At 41.1% G+C, this 26,647-nt stretch overlaps 2 protein-coding genes across 2 annotated transcripts in view; one reads left to right on the top strand and one right to left on the bottom strand.

The window, feature by feature from the left end:
* The window catches only part of LOC308463797 (claudin-34-like), a 156,248-nt gene that overhangs the window by 1,477 nt on the left and 128,124 nt on the right, over positions 1-26,647 (top strand). The window contains exons 2-4 of the mRNA XM_080982520.1: positions 16,331-16,386; positions 19,319-19,451; positions 24,290-25,122. The gene's annotated coding sequence lies outside the window, so the exon portion shown is untranslated. The remainder of the gene's footprint in view (positions 1-16,330; positions 16,387-19,318; positions 19,452-24,289; positions 25,123-26,647) is intronic.
* LOC308463824 (claudin-34-like) overlaps positions 1-26,647 on the bottom strand; it is a 312,859-nt gene that overhangs the window by 252,563 nt on the left and 33,649 nt on the right. The window lies entirely within an intron of this gene.

Raw genomic sequence — 26,647 nt, 5'->3', positions numbered from 1 at the left:
CAAACAGTTTAAAGGTTATGGGTATATAATGTCTAGCTTTGGTTCTAAGATATTTAAGTATGGCAGCGGCACTTCTCTGTACATTCTCAGCAGCACAGTCCCCATGGGCTTTTTTCCCTTCCAGAAGGACTACCCCCAGATATTTGAAGCAAGTAACCTGCTCAGTCTTATGGCCACTAGTGTGCCATAGGAGGGGTTTGGGCCTTTTGGCAAATGCCATGGTGTTAGTTTTCTGATGGTTAAGTTCTAATTTGCCCTCCTTGCAATATACTGCTAATGCTTTCATAGCTCTTCTAAGGCCTATGGGTATTCTTGAAAGAGCACCAAGCCCCCCAAAATGGGACATTCTGAGGTCAAAACAAGAGCCTGGGTTTGCTACTGTGATCTGGGATTTCCTGGTAAAAATGACATGGTTGGGTCTGGAGTTGGCTCCTATGCTGCCTTGGGTCTCATTTTTAAGATCAAAAAATAAATAAATCTGGTACTCTGGCACCAGGGAACCTCTGGCCAGTTTATTGAATTTGCTCCAAATAACCTTGAAGTCAAGTCATTCTGGGGCAGTAGGTTTTAGGCAGAGGCTTCTCCCAGCCCAACCTGAGGTTGCCAAGGATTGAACCTTGGACCCTTCTGCATGCAAAGCCTGTGCCTCAACCACAGCTGGAGATGTGGGTCATATTGCATAGATATATGAATTTTTTGTTTGGTGTGTGCTCTAATTTGGAAGGAGGAGGAAGTTCAATTAAAAATGCACTTAATTCGAGGTTATCCTCCCAGAATTTTGGCTTTGAGAGGGGATGATAAAAAAAGAAAGAAAAAGATCGTTAATCATAACAAGTGAGTAGAGCTAAAATTAAACACACACTGGCTTTGATTCATTAGGCAATGCATGGCAGAGCAACAGTGTAAACAAGCAGAGTTCATGTAAAAGGAATGCAAAGGTGTTGCCAAGGCTCATCCGTCCATCCTAAAAGGAGCTTACTTGTTGTGTATTGAGTCAAAGGATTTTATATCTGTATTATTATTGTCTGTATTTGCATTAGGGTAAAGTAACTGCCTTTTGGTTCCAGAGGGTACAGCTACTATTGGTTCATTTAAGCTGCTGTATTTGGATCCTCTGTCTTATTGGTTCCCTCCAAAAGACAGGACTGTGATTGCCTGATATTTTTCCCTCCAAAATGTATCCTTTCTTGCTAGTTCCCTGTCCCTATAAATGTAGCTTTCCTCTCCCCAGTCGTCAGTCTTGTTGCTTTAATAAAGAAGTGTTACTAGAGAACTGTCTCCAGCATGTTATATCAGGAGAGCTGAAATCACAAACCCCACGTCACAACATTACTGATGAACAATTTATCAGTTAAGCAAGGAGCACATATGAGGAGTGCAACTTTATCCCCCCTGCCTTTTAATCCCTTGCTGTCTGTTAGCACAGTGGGCAACAGGCTCCCTCCTCAAGACACCATCACTGGGGTTGTTTTTGTTCTATCTGCGATGTGCTGGCTGAATACTTCAAAGGGTAACTCAGGCACTTACGCATCTCACTTTTCAGGAGGTTGTGACATCCAATAGCCTCTTCAGCTGTTCACAGATGAAAAGCACCAATGATGACACTTCTAAAGAGTGGGGAAATACACACCCCTCTTAGCAGCCTGATCCTGTGTACTGCTGCTCTTACTGCACAGAGCGTAAGTTCAAATGTAGGGATCTTGCCTGGCACCAGGTGACCTCTGCCATTTTGCTTAGAGGCTGAGAATGGTCTCAGCCCTCCCCCTTTCCTCAAATCCAGCTCATGTAAAGCTGAGAGTGGACTGGAGGTAACATGACCCCTCCCTGGAGTCCAAGAGCTATTGGGGGCTGCAGTCTCCAGCTGAGGAGTCAGACAAGAAGTCAGTCCAGGCTGAAGGCTCTGAACCTACTTCTGGGATTTGGGAGACAGTGGTCTGAGTCTGGCAGAGTCTGAGCCTGAGTCTGGCAGAGAATAGCCTCAAGAAGAACCTCCCATACCACAGGGGCCTGTATGGGACCCTCAGGGTTGTCTTCCCTTGAGCTTGAGGAAACATAACCCTCTCAAAGGAAGTGCATCAGGTGGGAAGCCATGAAACAGAGGAACAGCGCCCATCTTCAGAGCAGATAGTTGGCCCTTTAAGAACTGAAGTTATCGACAAGGGGACAGAGCGTGGGAGACATAGTTGGGGAAGTAGGCTTTAAAAGATCTGCTCTAAACCTTTGTTACAACAAGTTGTTCACTCAGGAAGTGAGGCTGTTATCTGCAAAACACTGGCGAGCTCTAATTTTTTTATTTTGTTAAAGCACAGCAACAAAGTTGTTGTTTTTTAAGTTGAAATCTTCATTTAGGTGTTTTTAAAAATAATAATCTTACATTGCTTTGCCTTGACAACAACAACCAAACAAACCTAGAGCTCTTCTGAACTCCACACACAGAAGTCTAGGCAGCCTCATGTAAGGTAAAGGGAAAGGGAAAGGGAAAGGGCCCTTGGATTGTTAAGTCCAGTCACACTTAACTATGGGGTGTGGCACTCATTTCAGGCTGAGGGAGCCAGCATTTATCCACAGCTTTCCAGGTCATGTGGCCAGCAGGACTAAACCACTTCTGGTGCAATGAGACAATGTGATGAGTGCCAGAGTGCATGGAAGTGCCGTTTACCTTCCCACCACAGTGATACCTATTTATCTACTCACATTGGTATGCTTTCGAACTGCTAGGTTCGCAGGAGCTGGGACAAAGCAACAGAGCAGTGGTTTAGAGCACAGCGCCTATTGCAGGGATGTCCAACAGGTCGATCGTGATCTACTGGTAGATCCCCATGAGGTTTTGGTAGATCACGGTGTATCTCTGGCTCCCTTTCATTAGCGTCGCTAAAACTTACTCCTGCCCCGCCCCCTCGCCTCGCCCTCCATTGTTGTATGATCTCCAGAAGGGAAGATGGAGCTTTCTCTGTACTGCTGTTTTGATCCATAGTGATCTTTTTGTGAGTGACTTCGCCCCTCTGCCCCCCCTAAAAAAATGGGGCTTTTCTCTTTACTAAAAAAAGCTCAACAACTTTGAGCTGAATTCTGAATCACAGTCTCTTGAGAGCTGGCCACCCCTGGCCTATTGGATAGAAGAAACCAAAGAACAAAAAAGTTAGCGAACTCTCCATGGCATTCTCCGCTCTTCCTGCTTCTCCTTTCCAAAAAACCTCTTGCCAAGCAACTGCTCCCTTTCTGTCTGCTCGCCCCACTTCTCTGTTATTCCAAGCCTAGTTTTAAAAGGTGGTAATTTTCCTGTAACCTACATCACTGCTCAATGTAACCTTGGCAGTCTTTGTTGGCACAGACCCAAGGATTTCCCTGTGATGGGCCGTCAACACCTTTTGCCCTGCTTCATGGCTTCTACCCCTGGAAAGGGAGCGTAGCCTGTATTTTTCCACTGGCCAATCATCTTTCCTTCAATACTCCAAATATTATCTAAATTCTACCATTTATTAATTTCTAACATTCACTAACTCTAGAAGTTGTGGATGCCCTTGCACCCCCAAACTCTGTTACCCAAGATCTGCAACAATATACATGCTCCTGCTAGAAGCAAAACACAACTCAAGGTTCATGCAGACTTCTGCTTGTCCCGCTGCTTTCCTCTGAGGAAGCATGCTCTTTACCACTGAATCACAGCAGATGTCAATTGGATTTCCCACAGATTAATATTTACTCCAAATCAGTGGGAAAATGGCAGGGCAAATGGAAAACCATTTGGAGCCATGACTGGAAAGCACAGGAGAACTCTTGGACCCTAGGCATGAAACAAAGTGTGGATGAGCCTTGAAGCAGCTGGCCCAACAAGACTGATGGCAAACCATCTTTATCAGGAAAATTATATTGCCTATTTTCATTGAACCCTTAAAACTGAGCAATTACAATGTCAGTGTTGTTCAGAATACTGCTTTCTACTGATGCTTGTTACCAAATCCTTTTTGAAAGCCTTTCAAAGGTATTGCCACTTACCTATTTGAAGAATGCTATTAACGATCTTAGATATAATCTGTACAATGCTGACTCCAGAGTTCTGGCTGAGGAACATAACCCTTCTTTGCAAAGGAAAGCCACATTTCTAACTATGAATTTCCCCGAAATGTTTTAATCTGCAGATTGGTCTGCAAAGTAGGCAAAACAAATTCCCTCCATCTTGTGTAAAGCTATTGAAGCCACTAAAATATGTCTCCACCTGCATTTATTTAAAATTAAAACATTTATCTGGCAGATTTTCAAGACTCAGGGCAACATCAGAAAATAAACCTTAAAAAAATGTAAAAGAACAGAAAGATAACACAGCGTCCTCCAGAGGGGGAAAAAAACTTACTAGCCAGCAAGACGAACTGCCGGATAGAGGTCAAGAGGTGGGGGTCTATGCCTTGCAGCCCTTTCTAAAATCCAGTAGGGGGAGGATTACACACCTTTTAAATAAGATCATTCCTGTGCTCCAGGACAGCTGATGTAGAGGCATGCTTCTAGCAATATTTCTTATCTGGATTGAGCTTCAGTCTGTTGGCTCTCATCCAGTCCATAACCGAGGCAAGACACTGGTCCAGCACATCCACTGCAGATGCAAATGAGAAGCAGACCTGTGTGACATCAGCATTTTGCTGATAACGTACTCCAAACCTCTGGATAACTCCGCTTGGCGGTTTCATGTACTGTAGGTGTTAAACAGCACAAGGGCCAAAAATGAACCCTGCAGAACCCTGACATTGAAGGCTCCATGGTTGAAATTTTGGGAGGTTGGATAGGTATGGTCTCAGTGGTGGGGTGCACATTTTTATTCTTATTTATTTGTGATCATTACTTTGTCAAAATAATTTTTTTTTAAAGAAGGCTCCATGGGGCCAATGAGCACTTCCCAAACATTACCCTCTTGAAACAACCATTCACGTAGGACCAGAACCACCGCAAAGTGGCTGACTCAGAGAGCCACTCCAGAAGATTACCATGTTTGATGATACTGAAAGCCACTGAGAGATCAAGGAGAAATAACAGGAACATATTTCCCACAAAATAATAATATTCCCTTTCCTCCTAAAATAAATATTTTTCTATTTATTCTTTCAGCCAAGAGAACAAAGCAAAACACAGAGAATTACACAACCTGAACAACTGTTTTCTAATCCATGTATTAGTCTGGGAAGTGTGAATAATGCAGTTTGCTTTACGATGCACACTGAACAAACTTTCTTTTCCATGCATAATTAAAACAAGATCCATAGTTGTCCTTTAAATAATCTACCCTACTTGTGAGTGGGGGAAATATATATATATATATTAATAATATTTATTAAAGTTTCAAAAGCAGAAAAGAAGAAAAATCACATTAATAAAAAGATTAACAATAAAAAGGAAAAATACAAAGTAGAAAAAAGAAAAAACACTTAAAAACAATTCCATCTTTTCATCACTTCTTTTACATTTACTTGTTTCCCGGACCTCCTCATACCTCCCTCTTTTGTATTCCAATTCAATTTGTTAATCCAACAATTCCTTTCCCTCCTTTTTAACCCTAAATATTTTGCCAATTATACACTTGAAGGGAGTGGAATGAAATCCTCTTACATTTCAGGGAAAGCATGAAAAAGAGAGTGTTCAAAGAAAATGTCCTAGGAACTTCTTTTATGACAAATGCCTTGCTTTAAATACTGTGTTTTGATGAAAGCATCATCATCCTTAGCTTGCTTTGCCAAAGAGCATGTGCAGAATGCTCTTCCTGCCATCACTGGATAATCACAAGCGGATCATAAAAATACAGAATTACAGGGAAGACTCTCCAAGTGAAGGTAATCAGGCTTGAAACCTGACAGCGTTCATTTCAGAAATTTAAGCCTTGGCAACAGCTCCCTTTGTGAAGGAATTGTGTGGGAAGGATTACTATTCTTGTAGCATTTCAAGCAGATATTTCCACTGTTTTATGTATTTCCTGTCAAAGGATGATCTGGGGACCATTGCCTCTGGGATTATATTGCTTCCCTTGCTGGAGCAGTTGTGTTGCCAGTCAACTGTTGCCAGTTCAACAGTTTTGTTGAATTTTTGTTTCAAATACCTCCTATTTGTTGAAAAATGAACCCACAAAACATTTGGGGGAGGAAGGCTATAGCTCAGTGGTAGAGCACGTGCTTTGCATGTAGAAGGCCCCATATCTGATACCTGGAATCTCCGCCCTTGACTAGAGCCTAATGTGTGTCAGAAAGCTGCAAACAGACTGTATGTTGCTGGAATGACTGTAAACTACAGCTGTATGTAACTGCTAAGCTGTGGAGCTGCATTGTAGTGTCAGTAAAGGAACTGGTGTTACACCAAGATGTTGGAGGCTATGGACTTGGTATAAGGCAGCTTCCTACATTCCTAACTTTCAGACAGAAATAATAATCATGAAATTGCAAGTTGGGAGATCGGTACCTGCATAGAGAGCAGTGCTGGCTCCATGTTTTGTTTGCTTGGGGCAAGATACCTACAGAGTTCATCCCTTTCTGAGTTCACCCACTTTCTCCTTTCCACTCTTAACCACTGCACACACCTCACTTGCTCCCTCTAGGATCAGCAAACAACCATCTGGGGAAGATCATAAGGTTACTGCTCCATCTCCTAACTCTTGCTATTGCTTCCTTGCTCAGAGACAGCAGGTAGAGATATTGGAGCAAAGAGTAGGAGAAGCTGGAAGTGGAAGCTCCAGGGGGCAGCAGTGGCCTCCCAACAGGGGCATGGACCTTGATAAATTGCAAGCAAAATGAAACTCTACAGGCTGCTGATTATTTATTTCCCTGCTGTGTACAAAAATCTGCATAATGTTGCCCAGACTCCAACCCAGGAAGACGCCTCTTACTTTTTAAGGAAGTTACAAACTATATTTATGTTTCAAATCCTCATAGAATTATCTACTTCTTGGAAAACCTTATGAACTGGCTCCTGGCCCACTGGGGTTCTTACTGAACAAAGCCAAATTTTGTACACATGGAAAAACAACTTGCACCACCTGACACTATTTCTATGGAAACTGAAATAGAAGTCTCCAAATCCATTCATGTGAATGACTCTTGCTCTACATTTTTAATTCCCATCTGCAAGTCAAGAAAAGGGAAGATGTCCATTTTAAATATTCATTTAAAACATACTATTTGCAGCTGGATTGACAGATTTGGAAATTGGAAAGCCTTTTTTATTATCCAAAGGGCATGGAATTCCCCACAGTTCTGAGTACTAAGCCGTGCTTTTTTCTGGGGGTACTCAAAGGTATGCAACACCAGCACCTTTTTTTCTAGAAGAAAAGCGTTGATACCAAGACATGTATATAAATGTTAACCCCAAGAGGAAATTCCATTTCTTTGTCTGAAGACTTCAGATTGCTAAGCAAAACCTATCTGCCTTCTCAGATGATAATTTATTCTGCTTTATTAGTTTAGCAAGGCTTCCCCAAAGTTACCACATTATTGCTGCCTAGAGGGGCTACTGTGCAACAAAAGCAGGTCAGAAAAGCCCCAGAGCATTTATGGTAGGAAAAGTTACAGGATTTCAGCAGGAAGTTACAGGCTGTGCACTGATTGGAAATGAAGTGATATGCCCACCCCAAAACCTTTGCAGATGAAATTAGTATTGAAAGCAGTATCCTGTATGACTGCCCCAATTGCATTGTGATCACAATTCATTAATGATGTGAAATAAAAGGGATGTATGGAGAGGTCCTTAGTCATTGCTAAGCATCATCGTTTAGGAGTCTCCTACATTGTGGTTAATTTGAAGTCACACTGCATTATGACATCTCAGTCCTTAAAGCTGCCTAAACTTGTTGTAAGCCTCATGAAGCAGGATCTGGATTACAGGCACAACCTGAGAGATTTGGTAAGATTGTTAATTCCACCTGAAATTAGAGAAGATGCACTAGAACATCTTACGTTATTTTTACTCTTGTTTTTATACTTGTTTTTAATGTTTGTTTTTCTAAGTTACTTTGAGTTCACCTTTCTGAATAAAACCGACCAATTGATGATGATGGATGATGGTGATGTTGATAGCCTATGCAGTGAGTCAGAGCTGTGGGGCTCAACATCATTCTCACTGCCGCTTCCCTGGTTGCCAGGGGGAAGGGTGATATTAAGGTTAAGACTGCATGGACACCCCAGTGAAGCCAATCATGTCTCCTGGTGTGCCACATGCCACTATAACCTTGTCACCATCCTGCCCCACCCCATCCAAGAAAGTGGCTGTATGGTTTTGCAACACCACAATGGCTGCTACCGGGAAGACGAATGGCCCAAGTTCATGCTTACGCCTTCATCCTGTTATAAATGATACATGGATACTAGGAAAAACATATTTCCATTTGACCTCAACAGATATGACAGATGTGGCCAGTCAGTTTTTGGTGAGCTGTTGTTTGCCAGGGGCCCTTCCCACACCTGCTCAAGTTGGGTAGTATTAAGAGGTAACTTGGGATAGGGTCCCTTCACCTCACTAGGGAGACCTCCGAGGTGATGTCTGAGGCCTTGTGAAGACTCCAAGTAGACTTCCAGTAGAAGTCAGAAATTCTGTTGGAGGTTTTGTGAGGCCTTGGACAGGACCTCAGAGGCCCCATGAGGCCTTGGAAGCTATGTCCAAGGCCCTGTCAGGCCTCTAACTTCTGTAGAAACTGGAAGTCGTGTTGAAGGTCTCATGAGGCCTCAGACATGACCTCCAAGGCTCTTCAAGGCCTCGGAAGTACCACTGCGGCATGCCAATGTAACGTGATGCAAGTGCTACTGGGGACCCATAATCTGGGACCCAAATCGGTGTCCCTGCTTCACCTACTAAGTGCTTACCTGTGAAGCCTGGTTTACAAGTGTGCATCATCTGCAGTTGTGACCAAGAGAAAAAAACAGCCAATTATATCATCCAAACAGTACGAAGTAGTGAATAATATGCTGATCATATCCCATGGAAAATCAGAAGGGTCATCAGTTTTTCACTGGTCTGGTCATCATGGAGAATGACACTCTGATTGTACAGTTGCAATCGAAAATATTCATCCACCATTGCAAATCAGGTATCTTACCAAAATTTACAGACTTTCAGCTGTTTGCAATGAGCAAATCAAACAAACACGATGGAAATAGCTCGACCCAATTTGCAACGGGGGTTGAATAATTTTGATTGCAACTGTACATATTTTCTTTATAGTTCTCATATTCTGGATTGTGATGTCTCCCTCTGTAATCTAAGGTAAACTTTGGTTGATACTCCTGCCTATTTTCATATTTATTTTTCTGCCACCATGAGGACTAGAATGTTATTTTTAAAGTAACAATGTTGTGACACTCTGGAAACTACTAAATTATATAGTGGGGAGCACATTCTGTGATTTTCTGGGCAATGGCCATTATTTATCTAGCTCCCCTGCCTACATTCCATACTTGTGACTTTCAAGCTAAAAAAACCTTATGCACAAATCATGATCTTACAGTATTTTTCATTGGCAGCAGGCGGAGGTGGGAGAAACATTTTAGTTTTCTTATTTTTATATCTGTGTCTTCTGCCTGCTAATTTCAAAGACAAAAGGCTAAGAGACAAATGAATAGCATGTAGCACACCATCAATTCAAGTCTTTCTCAGAAACAAAACAACAAAAGTCTAAATCAAGTGTCAACTTGTTCCACTGATACTCGAGTATTTATAACTGGAGAACAATTTGGTTGGAGAATGATGGAGGTGAACAGAGATTTAAAAACAACCAAGACCTTATCTGGTGGTCCCTGAAATTATCTCTTGAATAATGTGGTGTCGGGGCTTATCTCAGACGAACACCTTTATCCAAAAAGAACATTAAAGTCAATCCTTAACTGTATTTTTCTTTTCTTTTTTGCATTTGTGGGATTATCCTGCTCTAATATGAAGACAGTAACTTGGTGTATTTATAATGTAGTTTTAGATTATGCTATCATTAATATCTGTCTCTTCTTTTTATTGGGGGAAATACCACTGATAATTTTTGCTGGTTTCTGTCCAAACTGCTACCCTTCAGAGGCTTGCCATTAACAACCACTGGTTAATTGCTCTAGAAATAATAGACCTATCAAGTTGGAGGGGATCTTGAGGCTCATCTATTTCAATCCCCCTGCTCAATGAAGACTCTTCAATTCAGGATTCAACAACTTCATCCTTGGCAGAAGGCCACCCATCCTCTGCTCAAACTAGGTCTTCATTCTAATCATCTCTGTAACAAATGAATTTGATTGTTCTGCTAAATGTTTGAGTGTAAGCCATATGATTTGCTTTTCCCAATGTAGGTCTTTATTTACCCCCTTGTTCCTGATATAGTTATTCACTCACCCCTTCTTCCCTGGCGGGAGGTACATCATATGTACCTCAGATAGAATGTAGTTGATTAAGGGAGCTGCGGACTCAACTTTTCTAAGTCAGCTACCCTGGCCTCAAGCAGAGATGGGAGGACCTGCCAATTTCAGTTCTCTTGGTTTCTCATTTTTCCAGTCTTCAATTCAGTTCCCCACATTTCTGCAGCAACTTGTGATTATTATTTTTTTTTAAATAAAAGATCCTCATGAAAATTCCATATTTCTTCCAAAAACACTTTTAATGCAGTTTTGACTAATGTACACACTTTTGCATGCACTTTCCCCAATATAATGCATTTTTGTACATTTTTCATTAGCGTATTTTTTTTTATGCACACTTTCTCTTAATATAGGCATTTTTGTAAACGTTGGTTGGAGAACTTCACCTTGTGGATTAGTGTGAATATCAAAGGATGGCTGTGTTTGGGTTTTCTTGATGTTTCAGTAAGTGCAGATTTGATGTATTCACCTTTGAATGGCCCCTACATCCCTTCTGGGTTTTTATTTTCTATTTTTTTTAAAAATAAAATTAACTGTATAATCAGGGAAAAAAAATACTTAATTCAACTGATTTTATCTCTATGGTAAATTTTTGGGTAACCTCATGGTGCATCACTTAGAAACTATAAAGTTCAGTGGTCAATAAACTGAAATGTGATTGAAATGAATAATGAATAATAAATAAAATTAAAAAATTCCTTCCAGTAGCACCTTAGAGACCAACTAAGTTTGTTATTGGTATGAGCTTGCGTGTGCATGCACGCTTCTTCAGAAAGCTCATAACAAACTTAGCTGGTCTCTAAGGTGCTACTGGAAGGAATTTTTTTTATTTTGTTTCCACTACGGCAGTCCAACACGGCTACCTACCTGTAACTAGAATAATAAATAAGTATTTTATGGGTTTGTTCAGAGGTTTTCAATCTTTGTGAGTCCACAGCTCCCTTGACCAAGTACATTCTACCCCTGTGGGGCTCAGAAGCCCAGTTATATTACCTTTTGCCTGCAGAGCTGGCAGCCTCTCACCCTTTTCCCAACACCCTCCCCTGTGGAGTGTTCCCTCAGCCTCCTCTCCTCTCCTCTCCCCTCTCCTTGGGAGTCCTCTGGGCAGCCACTGCTGCCATTCCTGGTCCTTGAGCTGCCCCCCCCGCCCCAAAGAGAGGAGCCTCCCAGAGGCACCATTCGCCTGCAAAACCTATAGCCAGGGCTGCTGCAATAAGCAGCTGTGCAAGCCTTTGGAAGGCAGAGATGTGAGAGGGCATCTAAGGAGGGAGGAAAGGAAAGAGGTTTAGAGGCCAGTGTTGCCCGCGACATGCCTGACCATCATTCAAGGCACCCCAGGGTGCCATGGCACACTGCTTGAAAACCATTGGGTTTGTTTATTTGGAAATCAGTGATTTAATATCAAAAGATGAGAGTCCTAGTTCTGTTGTCAAACTCATACTGAGGCCTAACTTGTCCAGTTAATAGGTCTGACCCTTTGCCCGTGGGACTGAGTTGTTTTGTCATCTGGGGCTGCCCATATACTCACAAATGGAAAAGGGGGACAGGAACAATGCCAGATAGAGCTAGAAATGTGTTTTCCCCCTTTATTTTTAAATTATTAAGCTGACTTCATAATCAATTTAAGGAGAGTAACCGAAGCCTCCTTCTGCCTCTGGGTTTGAATTGCTCTACCTTGCATATGATAGTTCTTGTCATGTAAACGCCTGCCTGCAGGGTCATTGTGGCATTAAAGAAATACACGCTCACCAGTGTAATTACAACTGTTGTCCTTTGGGGTGTTTTTGCTGCCAGTGCTGTTGTTACAAGAGCAGCCAAGGGAACTGAAATTGAGCTTCCTGGGAAGACTAAGAATCCCTTGAGAAGAACTTGATTGCCCAGAGAACCTTTTGTTTATTCATTTCAGAATGTATAAAGCACTCTGCATTCAGAGAAAACTCAAGCAGGAAACATAAAATCAATAATAAAATAGTGTTCAAAAGTAAAAAACAAAAACAAAAAACAAGAAGAATTCAAATCTGCAGACTTAAAATAGACGACTGTTTTGGAAACTGTGAATTAGCTAGGTTTACCTTTTAATCTAAGTTTAGGGCTTATTCGCACTTTTGCTTGTCCCACTACTTTCCCTCAGAGAAGTCCACTCTTTGCTGCTGAATCAGAGCAAACATCAATCGAGTTTTCCGTAGGCTGACGTTTGCGCTGATTTAGCAGTAAAGAGTGGGTTTTCCCAGAGAAAGCAGCAGGGCAAATGGAAAACTGCTCAGACCAATGCCTAGAAAGTACAGGAGAAGCGGAAAATTACTTGGACTTGTACTCTCTGGGCATAGGACAAGTGGAAGTGTGAACAAGCCCTTAATCAAATATCTCCCCCATCCATAGCTCCAACTTTCCAGAGTGATAGGCATGCTAACCCACAAAACTTCTTTTATTTATATTTTTATTAACTTTTCACATAGCCCATCTTAAGTGCATCACAAGTTATCATTTTTGTTCTTCTTTGGCTTCCCATATTGCTTGATAAGAAGTTGTAGCACTAATTATTATTATTATTATTATTATTATTATTATTTATACCCCTACCGTCTGGCTGGGTTTCCACAGCCACTCAGGGCGGCTTACAGTATATATAACATGACATAAAAAATTTTCTGATACAGGGCTGCCTTCAGATGTCTTCTATAAGTCAGATAGTTGTTTATTTCCTTGATGGGAGGGCGTTCTACAGATCAGATGCCACTACCAAGAAGGCCCTCTGCCTGGTTTACTGTAACCTCACTTCTCACAGTGAGGGAAGTGCCTGAAGGCCCTCAGAGCAGGACATCTTTACTGCCTGCTTGTTTCTAATCTAACCCACAAAACTTGTGCCATACTAAACTTGCTAGTTTCTGAGGTTCTGCAATATACCGTATTTTTCGCTCTATAGGATGCACCAGACCATAGGACGCACCTTGTTTTAGAGGGGGAGAACAAACAAAAAAATTATCCCCCTCTCTGTCAGCGCCCCTTCAGCGAGGCGGCAGGAGAAACGGAGCCCCTTCCATTTCTCCTCCCGCTTGGCTGAAGGGGCGCTGCGCAGCTCTCCCTCTCTGCTGAAGCCAGGAGAGTCTTGCTCTCCTTGCTTCAGCAAAAGGAACCTGAAGCCTGCGGAGCACAGCAGGAACTTGCGCTGTGCTCCGCAGCCTTCAGGCGGCTATCCCTGAAGCCTCCAGAGCACGGAGGGAACGCTCCCTCTGCGTTTCGGAGGCTTCGCATTGCTATCGCTGAAGCCAAGGAGCCTGCATTCGTTCTATAGGACACACACACATTTCCCCTTAATTTTTTGAGGGGAAAAAGTGTGTCTTATAGAGTGAAAAATACGGTACTTTCTTATTACTGCTTAAGGGAAAGAAAAAGGAAATTTAAAGAAAACTGAAGGAATTTGAAAGAATTTGAAGGTGCTAAAAAATGTTTTAGAAAGAATACCAAAAAACACAACCACCCAGTATTTTTTCCCCATAGAGGTTCCACTAATTATACCTCTGCTCAAAAGCATGTTCCATTGTGCTCAGGAACTGCCTATTTGCAGCACTGGATTTAGGTTTGTGCAGGCGGTTCTCTTGCAAAGGGCGCTGAGCCAAGAGGGCCCCCCTGAGATCTACCTACAGACAGGGCAACCTTGCTGTTGATCCAGGTACAGCTCCACTTGCTTCTTTATCCTCCTCCTTCCCTCTCTCCAGATGCCACTGCTGCAGTCAGGAGACTCACTTTTGAAGACCAGACACAGAGGGCAGTCGGGGGAGCTCCTGATCCCAGGGGCACTTCCAGAGATGAGGGGGCAATAAAGGAGGCAAGCACAGCCCCCCCGAAAGAGCTGCAGGGCATGGTCAGGAGGGACTCTCCTGATGCCAGCTCATGCAGCCTGGGCTTGTCAGGGCTGGAGGGGCCCATCAATGTCTCCTTGTGCACCCTGGATATGTAGGGGCTGGACAGGGCGGGTGGCTCTCCTCCTGCTCCTCCTCTTCCCCACTGCTCATAGCTGTCAACACTTCCTGTTTTTAAAGGGAAATTCCCTTATTCCAAATAGAATTCCTCACAAGAAAAGGGAAAAGCTGACAGCTATGCCACTGCTCCAGCAGCACCTCCAAGCAGACCACGTTTCTCCTCCTGCAGGGTCTACTGGAAACACCTGCAGCAGGGGGCACCAAATTTTATCCTTTCTCAGGGTGCCCTATTAACAAAGTCTGCCCCTGTTGTTTGCTCACTGCTCAAATAAAACTGCAGTTCTTCCACATTTCCTTTATCCTTCCTGCATCTTCTCAGACACTATGATGCCCATACAGGACCATGTAATCAGATCATAACCTCAACTCTGACATCAGTTCCTTAGCTGTTCCTCGTGTCTAACTAGAGCTTGAATACTATTGAGTTTTTGAGAACCAATTCATGTAGCCATTATAGAAGTATTACAGTATGCAGAACAACCTGTGTCAGCTCTCTCCTGGGACAAGCTGGTTAGGTGCGTCTGTTGCCCCAATGTATGACTGAAATTTTGGCACATGGCTTTGTTTGTATGTGTGTGTGTGTGTGTGTGTGTGTGTGTGCATGACCTGCATTGAAAGTTGAATCCAGAACAACGCAGAGAATGTCTATGGAATGGGAGAAAGCACATTTTAGATTTCCAATGTTTCAAAGCCTCCTTCCATGCTCTTGTGTTTTGAACATCATTAGGAGATGTTTATTTTTTAAGTAACACCTATCAGATACTTAAGTCCTTTTAACTTTCATTTACTTTTTTCTTCTTTGATTGATGAGATGCCATTTTACATCATTTTATTCTTGGTCTGCAAGTTGTATTTCAGTTAAGGAGTAGGGCATGCTTGTGATTGTGGAGGAGTCTCTGTAGGACAATTATGAAACATCATAATAGTCCTAGATAACTGGAAAGCTGTCCTATAAATGTCACAGATAACTCACAGCATGAGGTGAACTGACAAAAGGAGCTTTCAAAATCTGGCAATATAATTAATGACCTTGCATGCTTTCACAACAACAGCAAGAGAAAAACACTTGGGAGTAGAAATTCCTAAAAATCTAATCTTTAAACTCTTTGCTGCCCATCCTTACAGATTGGCAGCAATGAGTTCAAAGATTAGATTTATTGGCTGTGATTGCTTGCATCCTATTCCCGTCTCCAATCCTCAAACACTTACTTGTTGTAATGGCCTTCTAAGGGTTGTGGCCAGTTTTTCATATTCAGAGTAGATCTATTGAAATTAATATATATGAAGAAGAGAAGAAGAGTTTGGATTTGATATCCCGCTTTATCACTACCCTAAGAAGTCTCAAAGCGGCTAACATTCTCCTTTCCCTTCCTCCCCCACAACAAACACTCTGTGAGGTGAGTGGGGCTGAGAGACTTCAGAGAAGTGTGACTGGCCCAAGGTCACCCAGCAGCTGCATGTGGAGGAGCGGGTAAGCGAACCCGGTTCACTAGATTACGAGTCTACCGCTCTTAACCACTACACCACACTGGCTCTTTAAATAGATGACTAATTTAAATGAGTCAACTCTAAGTAGAATTTAGTTGGATACAGTCCTATGTTCTTAGAGGCTGGGCTGGTACACATACTTGAAACCAACAAGTTAAAATACCCAATGCTATAATAATGAAAAATGGAATAGCTGTTAATGTCCATTAAGCCCATACCTCTTAGCAGTGCTGCAAGGGGTGGGGAACAGGATCTGACCAGCAGGTTGAATCCTGACCTCCCCCACCCTCCATTTTGACAGATAAGTGAGGCCTCCCCTCTGCCTGTCACATATCACAGTGATATCAGAGGTGCCAAACTAAAAGAAAGTCCTTCGTGGGCATGGCTTACACCTAGAGCTGTGACTGCAGAGGAATATCCTATGAAGCAAATTAATATTTGTGCTTAAATCAAGCCCATGAATACTTGGGCAAGTATTAACAGGTTTGTTGTTTTGTTGTTTAGTCATTTAGTCGTGTCCGACTCTTCATGACCCCATGGACCAGAGCACGCCATAATAGGTTAGTTGATGCAATTCATTGATTGTGATTAAGAGAAGGCCTTTTGTTACTTGGTGGAGATTGGCAGTGCACTTGGGGCCTGTTGGGTAAGTAAGAATAATCATCTCTATTTCATTTTCATGTTTTCATTCTACTTTTAATTTGTATACCACCTTTATATATTGCTATACACAAGGCTGTTTATAGCAACGAAATATACAGCAAATAACACATACCTTATAATAATCTGATCCAATACAAAAAGTCATAATAAACATAATAAACATAATAATAATAATAATAATAATAATAATAATAATAATAAATTTTATTTATATCCCGCCCTCCCCAGCCGAAGCCGGGCTCAGGGCGGCTAACAACACTAAAATAGTGCAACATTCTAAAAACATTATAAAAATTAATTAACATCAAAATTGATGGCAACCATAAACTAAAGTTCTGTAAAGGTTGCCAAAGGAGGGAGTCAGGCTGTGCCCTGACCAAAGGCCTGGTGGAACAGCTCTGTCTTGCAGGCCCTGCGGAAAGATGTCAAATCCTGCAGGGCCCTTGTCTCTTGTGACAGAGCGTTCCACCAGGTTGGAGCCACAGCCGAAAAAGCCCTGGCTTTTAACTTTAAAATATGGGACTTTAAAATGGGACGATTCATATCAAATAAAGTAATATACAACAATCGATTAGAGAATAATATTAGACAATAAAATTAACTCTCAAAACATCAGCAAATAATAATTAAACTGAAATTAACAACTACAACAATTAACAACTAAACTATGATCAATAAAAATAAGTCACAATGCATAAAATACATACAAAACCATATAAAAGGATCAAACTGAGAAACAAAGACACACAGTTTATAAAACTATCTCTCTCTCCCCCCCCCCCCCCGCCTCCTTTCTTCCCTGCTGTTTTTGCTGTTCTTGAAGTCATGGCCTGGGAGAGGCTAGTTAACTCAGCTGGACTACTTAACCCCAGTGGACTCCCACTGCCAGTACCAGCCTCCACAACATAAGCAAATCCAGACTTGAGGGTGCTTCTGTCCCTATCCAGTCTCACCAGTATAGCAGTTGTACTTTTTGACACCAGGATTATTAAGCTCAGCACTTTGTCCAATGATTTTGCTATAAATCTTGCATTTTAAAGGGTCTGAACTCCATAGCCTAAGGATTACTGTAACACCATGGAAGGTTTGTATCTCCAGATGCCATAAAACTTTGTTATCTAGCAACTTGGATCCCGTTAGTAAGAGACTGGGGGAATTAACGATGTAACACTATGACATGAAGACAGCAAGTTTTATATGAAGATTAACTTTTATAGAAGTCAACTGCACAAAGGTGGAAAAGAATAATGAAAGGTACTGAGAAGAGTTGTAATGACCCGATTCAAGTTTCAGTTTCAGGCTAGAAGCATGTGTATGTACTTTGGCAAAAGATTACGGAGGCTTTGCTTGGCTTAAATTTGATGGGACGATTTATGTTTGTGGGGGCTGATTAGACTGCCATGATCTCAGGGCTGAAAAGTGTTCAAGGACAGAAACAAATTGCCTTTCTCAATTCCCATAGCTTGGTGGTGACTGCAACTCAGACAAAAAAGAAAAACAGCAAAAACGTGCAAGTAATTCTTCCATTTGTTTCTAAAATTGCATTTGCCCATAGTTGTTGTGACAACATGGAATCCAGTTTAATTTTTGTAATAGATTCAAGTTTTAAAAAAAGATTCTGATTCTGTGGTTTTGTGTTATCCACAGTTTCCAGTGTAAACTCCTGAGCCTTCTAACCAGGTTTGTAGCCCAGGATAAATCAGAAAAAGAATTCTGAAGTCCTGACACAAACTCCTGATTCAGGTTCTACCTCTTGAATCTAAGCTCTGAGCCTTGGGAGAATGAGTGGTCAAGGACAATGGGAGTTGTAGTCTCAGATGGCACCAGGTTGGGGAACACTGGTCCAGGTATGAGAGAAGGGAAAATGAATCTGCAGAATACACACACACACACACACGCACACACGCACACACACAGAAAACATTCCTCCCCCCTTAAATCTTTGGTATCTGGGAGTTAAGTACCATTGGGGGAAGTCATGTGCTTTAAGTGTATGCTTCGTATGCAGCCCCAGTCTGAATCCTGAAACGAATCATACAACCAGACCTAAAATCTAATTTAAACAGCTTTAAATATACCTATACATAGATCTGAATTGTTTCCCTCATGTGCCAAGTTTAGCATTTTGTGTTGCTGCTATAGTTCACATTATATATACACATGTGAGCCCCCACACACTCAACAGATAAGCAAAGCTGTAGCACCTCTTTCATGTCATCCTGAATACAACATCTTGATAAGAATGCAAAATGTGTCACCTTCTGCCAAAACAGCTTGGTATTGTTTTCTCTTGTGAGAGTCAAACCTTTTCATTTGATAGAATTACTTTCCAGACATTCAAACTGATTTAATTATCACAGACAATAGAAAGCAGCACTGAAATAAGATTAGTTGAGGAAAAAATCAGATCAAGATATAAATTGTATGTTTTCTCTCTCCCCCCCCCCCCCCCCATTTCTACCTTCACTTTGGAGCAATCAGCATTTCTTAGTCTGTGAGAAGCACTTTCCTTTTGTTTCATTTTTGTTGGACAAGACCCTGATGAGATGGACAAGACCCCACCTGCTTTCCAGTAGATGGTTCAGTTTTTCAGCATAAGCTGAAAATTTAAGATAATTGTAGTCTACAAATAGGCATTGATTTGTTGAAACATACAAAGAGGGGAAATTAATGCCTGTACGTGTGTGTGTGTGTGTGTGTGTGTGTGTGTGTGTGTGTGTTACCACAACAGTTTGGGTTGCTTCCAGTTAAGTTACTAATGTCCATTAACTTTAATGGGTCTACTTTTAGTAGAACTAGCACTTGATACAACCCATTTTTTCAATGCAGGTGTTCAGCTTGCATGTCCAGTGAATGGTCATGGGGGTGGCACCCGACTCTGTCCCTCGTGCTACATCCCTTTATGGATGCTTGAATGGGCCTTCCAGGTGTACAGACAAAGCACTCTGTTGTCATGATTGAGGTAGGGATGGCAGAATCTGTCAATTTCAGTTTTTCATTTTCCACCATCTTAAATTCAGTTCTCTATATCAATTTGCATTTTTAAAAGTTCTCATGAAAATTATTCAGCATTTTAGTGTTTTTCCTACAATACATATCTTTGTGTGCAACTTTTCCTAACATACACATTTTCGCAAAGCAATTTTGCCTAACAGTGCATTTTTTTGCATTTTATTTGCACCATTATATGCATTTTTATGTACACTTTACCCTACTATAAACATTTCAAAATATTATTATTGCTTGGCTGGAGAACTGCATTGCAAACATCAGAAAAGTTCATGGAAAGTAAGAATTAGAGGGGGACTTCCAGAGAGGAAATGACAGACTAGGATATCAACTGCTGGCACTCCCATCTGCAGAGATAATTATATGGTGATTAATATAATCAAGATCATCAGAGTTTCAACAACTGCTATCCTTCAAAATCTGATCAAGGGACCACTTGTTAATGGTTTGCTCATACATCTTCATCATGATACCATTAGGTGGTGACTTGAGTATGTTACTCACTGAACCAGATAGAAGTTCACAAAACTTAGTAAGTCAGAAGTGGTGCTTTATATTGAATTAGCCTTCACACATTTTCAAGTGCAGAGTGCTCAAGAGTAGAGAAACCCAGAAGATACATTGATGGGTGGACTGGGCCTTTGATCAATTCTCTTTCTTGGGGACTCACAATCTGCCATCCACAGAACTTAGTCTAACCCTCTGGCTTTGGAATATTCTCTCAAACATGAACCTGGTTCCAGTTCACTTTACCATCTGTAGACTTTCTTCTTCTGTGAAGTCTCTGGGTAATGAGATCTTTGACTTAGGGAATGTAGTTCTTGTTTTGATGAGAGAGCATAGCTAAACTATGAAATTTGTTCCCACAAGCAGTGATGGTCACCAACTTGGATGACTTTAAAAGGAGATTAGACAAATTCAGAGAAGGTAAGGGCAATCAATGGCTACCTCCACTGTTGGAAGCAGAATGTGTCTGAATGCCAGTTGCTTGGAATCACAAGTGGATAAAATGCTCTTGCATCTAGTTGGCCACTATAAGGACAGAATGCTGGACTAGATAGGCCATTGTCCTGATCCAGAAGACTTTTCTTATGAGAGTGCTCAATTGTTTATTATATTGTGAATTTGTTGTGTTTTAAAATGTTGCTATTTGCCCCATAGTATTCTGAAAAAGGGCAGAATACTATTAATTTAAATAAATGATTTAAAACAAAACAAAACAAAACAAAACAAAACAAAACAAAACATGGGGGTAGGTCAGTGAGTGAGATCCAAATATGCAGAAATACATGTTCATTCATTGGAACCTGTTAGCTGAACAGTTCTTGGGAAACCTCATTTGCCCAAGTTTCTCAGATGTGCATTCACCCATACTTTGTTCCAGACATTATATGTCAGTTGTACTGCCACACACATAAATTAATTATGTGCTTCCTGAATTATTTCCTCAGGCATGGGAGGTCTCTTTCAAAATACATTCAGATATTTCCATTGAAAATAATTGCTGTTTTGCCACAATTGTGACTTGTAAGGCTTCTTAAATATTGGTACCTGTTACTTCCTCTTGAAGAGCTTTATTGCTTGCAAAATCCTGCTCACTTTCAAGATTCAGATGCTGACTTCTAGAAGGGTAGAGCTGAGCTGACTCTCTTGCCCAGGAAATGTTTATGGGTTGTTTTTGTTCCAACAGCCAGTGGTTCTACATATTCTTCTAGCTAGAGTGTCTGGAAATGAACACAGGATGTCCCCAAAGCACAAATTGTCATGAGTTACTTCGTCACTCAGCCTTGAAATACTTTTGGAAACAAAAATAGAAGCCCATTTATACCACATGACTGCAAGGTGGAAGGGAAGCATACTATTTTATGCTGCCTCAGTTGCTGAGATGTTAACTTAGTGGTAGAGCAGTGGTTCTCAACCTGTGGGTCCCCAGATGTTTCATGTTTGATCCTCAGCATCTCCAGGTATGGCTGGACAAACTCCTGTCTGAAACCCTGGAGAGCTTCTGTCAGTCAGAAGCTAGATGAACCATTGGTCTGACTAAGTATAAGGCAGCTTCCTTTCTCCCATGTGTACCTGTTTGTCCTTTATTATAACAGGTGTTACAGTAACAAAAGAATATTCCAGGAGATCAGACATGAGAAAAGGCCTTTATACAAATTTACTTCAAAACATGATGTTTACATAATAACAAGATATGCCCCAAGAGCATAGAACATATAGAAAAACCACATACAATAGATTTTTCAGAAGCTTACTGAAAATTCTAAGGAGCTTATTGTTTCCTTAAAAGTATTACCCAATATTTCTGAGCTGTTACCATGGAGAAGAGGAGAAACTAGGAGATTTCCTGACTGTCAGGGAGTTCTCCTGTTAGGAGTGATCCAACCCTCAGGTGGTTGTTGCATAGCTGTCAACTTACAGATTTGAAAATAAGGGACCAGCAGCCAAAATAAGGGACCTGCAGCCTCACCTGTTCCAGGCACTCCAGTCTTCCTGTCCTCCTGCAGTCTGGTCAAACTCATGCTGGTAGCTTCGAGAACACTGTCCAACGAACTTTGTAACCAGAGGTTCAACTGAATAGAATCTGAATCACATGCACCACAAGGCCTATGCAGCCTCAACTTAAGATGGCTCCCCAGCCTGGCTTTGCACTGCAAAGTTTGCAGCAGCACGTGCAACAAAATGGCATCCAGCATTCAAAAACCTCCTCAGCTTGCATTAACTAGCCACACACAAGGCATGCAAGCTCCACCCCCCAGTCGTTCTTAGACTTCTTATTGGTTGAGCAACATAGCCAAGCAACACAGTTGGAGCCTCCCTCCTCCCTGGCCGGCAGGGAGGGAGGGAGAGGAGCTGCTTCCTTTGAAATTTAAGGGATATCATTTAAGGGACATTTAAGGGACATCCATCAATAAAGGACAGCAGCGGGACATGGCGCTGGAATAAGGGACTGTCCCTTCAAATAAGGGACACTTGACAGCTGTGGGTTGTTGTTTCTTTTGTTGTTGTTGTTTTAAATAGATTTCCCAATTGCACAAATTCTTATCAGACAAATGAGTGCAAAGCATGCTTTGCTCCTTGCTTACAATTAGGAGCATTTTCTCCATACAGGTTAGTAGTTCTTATCTGCTATGCAGTAACTGAGAGGACAATCCAGTGGCCTTTGCACTTATTTAAATACCAACTTAGAAAATATTATTACTGCCTCTCAAACCCAAGGCTTCTCCAGTTTGCACAAAGGTTGCCTGTTAAGCACAACTCAGCTGGTGGCTTAAACTGGCCCATTTTTAAAATTATTATTATTGAACAAATTATCAATCCATTTAATCTTTTTTTAAAAATTTTATTTATTTATTTATTTATACATACAACAAGAAAAAAAAACACACACAAAAACACAAATACCAAATTACACACAAATTACAAAAATAACCATAGACACATAATTTTCTTGGCGAACAATAAAACATCTATTGGTCTTAACACTAAAGACCCAACTTCCCGTCTATTCCATATTTCAAATTCATATTACGTATTGCCAATACACATTTTTTTTCATAATTAAACTTATTCTCAATAAATCTAATTTCTTCTATCTACCTAGCAACTATCACTGAAGTTCCTCGAATGCTGCAACAGAATTTAAACTACTATATTTATTTTTCAGATATTCTTTGAAAACCTCCCATTTAGAAACAAATTCCTGTTTTGATTTATTCTTTATTTTTTCTGATAAACCATCTAATTCGGCATATTCTGTCAGCTTTTGGATCCAATCTTGTATAGAGGGGATTTCATTACTCTTCCATTTTGCCGCGATCAAAACTCTTGCTGCCGCCGTCGCATATAAAAAGATACCCTTCCTCTTTTGTGGAATATCCAGATCTGTTATTCCCAGGAGGTAGGCCTCTGGTTTTTTATTGAAAGAGATCTTTAGCATTTTTTGCAGTTCTGCATGTATACTCTCCCAGAATACCTGTATTTTCCTACATATCCACCACATATGGTAGAATGTTCCTGAGTCTCCGCATCTCCAACAATTACTTGACACATTTTTATACATTTTTGAAAGTTTCCATGGTGTTAGATACCATCGATGTTGCATTTTTTGAAAGTTCTCTCTAATTGTGTAACAGTTTGTGAATTTCCAATTGATCTTCCATAAATTTTCCCATTGGGCCATGGTTATTGGATGGCCAAAATCCTGGGACCACCTCACCATTGCCACTGTTACCTCCTCCTCCTTGACTGTCCAGTCAAGGAGGAGTCGGTAAGTTTTGGAAAGAGTTTTTCTTTTAGAGTTTACAAGATCAGATTCGAATCGGGAAATTTCTGCTGAGAACCCCTTTTGTTTGTCAGATTTAAATTTTTCAAATAACTGATGGTATTGGAACCAGTCTGAAATGTGTTCTCTTATCTCCTCAAAGTTTTTTAATTTTATTTGGTTATCCTCATTTTTTAGAAGTATTTTATATGTTGGCCAGCTTTCCTGAGTATATTTCCGTTTTACTGCTATGGCTTCTACTGGAGAAGTCCACCACGGGACTTTAGGCTCCATCAGGTCTTTATATTTTCCCCATACAGCAAAGAGTGACTTTCTTATTATATGGTTGGTAAAATTTTTATGAATTTTCGCTTTTCCATATATTAGGTAGGCGTGCCATCCCCAACGGTTGTCAAAACCTTCCAGGTCCAGGAGGTCCGGATCCTGCAAAGTGCACCAATCTTTTAGCCAGGCCATTTAATCAATTACAATATTCCCCCCCTCCCCCCATCCCTCCACAATAGCGACAAGAGTCTTGATTGCACAAGGATGGAAGAATGAGGAAATCCCAATGAAAGAACAATGGCAAGAAAAAATGATGAACTATGCAGAGTTGGCTAAATTGACATACAAATTGCGGGACAAGGACAACTGCAACTTTAAGAAAGAATGGGAGCTTTTTACAAATTATCTAAAAAGACAACAAAATAAACTGGATTCCTTGGCAGGTTTTGAATAAATATCCACAAATTTATTAGGTGAACATATGATAGACAAAACAAAGATATGTATAATTTTATAATATGCAGAGAATGATATGTGTAAAGAAATCAGAGAGGGGAGCTGAGGGAAGTCTTTAGTGGGAGGGAAATTGGCCCATTTTTAACCGGCAGTCAATAGGGCCTGCTCTGAAGGCTTTCAGGACTGACTGCTGTCAGCTTGCAAAGGAAACAGGACAAGTCCTGACACCATGCTATTCTTTTTTGGGTAGTTGTAGGCTCAGAGGTGAGGGGCATATGTATGGGCTAAAAAAGAAATGAATGTGGGAGATTTTGCAGTCAAACACCACTGCATGATTGCTAGTTGGTATTTGAAGGGGTTAAGGACCACAGAGTAGGGGCAGTGAGCTCATGCCCCATCACCCCCAGTGAGGGAGGAAGTGATGTATTTCTTCTCGTCTCCTCCTTTCCTCATTCTCTTCTTCGTGATTTGAGCCATGGAGGGAGTATGTGCTTCACTATAGCTCCCAGCTTCAGACGTGTCTGAAGCTACATTGCTGTATACCTGCTAAAGAATATTTTGCCTGCATTTTCTATTCTTGCAGCATAGGACAATGTGTGACTGAGACCTTAAATCCGTAAGTAAAGTATATATTTAATTTACTTCAGTGTGCAGTCTATTCACTGCAAACAGGGGTAGAAGGAGGTCAGCTACTACATGCAAGTAATGCACAATAAAGAAAAGTTTAACAGCCTATATTCTACACTTCACTAAACTGCTTAAGAATGATATTTAAATTCTGCTATGGGCTGTCTCTTGTCTGAGAGTCTGTAAAACTCCACACTTTTCCTTGTTCATGGGTCTATAGAGGAGTAAATATAATTAATATATTCTCTTCCAATTCCCATCAAAGAAAGCAGGACCATACACACCAGTTCCTGATTAAAAACATCCATGCACAGACCTTGGCTTGTGCTTGTCTTAGCCAGCAAAGAGCTCTAGCAGCTACATTTATCCTTTGCCTTTGAATATTTTCCTGCTCAGCACTTCAGCCCTGGTTCTGATAAGTTCTTACAGTGATGATTTAGTTCTAGGATCAAAACAATTTCATGCTGCATTTTCATTCTTTCAGCCATAAAAAATAAATAATGCCAACAGTACCTTACTTGTTAATCAGCCAGTCTTCTTCTGAACTCATTTGTCATGTTACTAATTTTTAAAGAAGATAGAGCTAGTCTGAGTGGAACTCCTTATTGGTGCCACAAGGATCTTTAGGTAAAGTTCGAATATTGTTTTATGACTCTGAAACTCTGACTTGACTAATAATGAAGTGAAAAGGCAGAGAGAGAAAAACCAATGGGACTGAATCAAATTTAAGATGAGAATAAATCAATATCATCTTTGCCTGCTACTTTCAACATTCTGCTACAGGAACAACGGTAAGGCAGACTCAGTAGCAAGCTGTTCACAGCTAGAGACTTGCAAGATACACGAAAGCACAAGACTGCATGTTAAGAATTCTTAAGCAAGAGTTCAAAGGCCTCTGGGACAAAGATGAATGTTTTCCTCTAACCCATGATACTCTGATATGGCATTTTAGCACACACGCTATAATGGTGATGTTTGATTCCAACTTGAGTATGCAAAGATGGCAGAGACAGAGATGGCATGCTCAAACACCCTTCCACATATGGTCAGAACAGAACTTCAGAAACACCTGAACAGCCCTTATAATAGCATAATTGTGAAGGTTTCTGACCCTAGAAGGCGTCTGAAGATTTAGTGAGCTTATACAGTTTGTGAAACAACACATTTTGGTTCGTCATAACCTTCCTTAGGGCATAAGATTAAAGTTGGTGTGTCAAAGCAACATTTGGAATCAACCGAACTGTTTTAGGGAATTTTATTCTTTCAAGGACTATTACTTACTGCTGTTGGTAAAGCACTTAAAGCTTGGGCTTCTTACAGATCAAAGAAAGCAATAGCTGCAAGTGGGTAACAAAAATGCCCATCAATTGGATGGCTGTTTTTCAGCAATCTATCCTTTTGTTTTTTTTCTGTGCTGTGGCACCCTAATGGAAGGGTCAGCAAGCTTTTTCAGGAGGGGGCCAGTCCACTATCCCTCAGACTTTGTGGGGGGCCGGACTATATTTTGAAGAGGG

The sequence above is a fragment of the Podarcis pityusensis genome, assembly GCF_964106645.2.
Source record: "Podarcis pityusensis genome assembly, chromosome: 15".
NCBI lineage: Eukaryota > Metazoa > Chordata > Lepidosauria > Squamata > Lacertidae > Podarcis > Podarcis pityusensis.
Note: the sequence above shows the minus strand (reverse complement) of the source record. Positions and strands in the feature narration are given on the sequence as shown.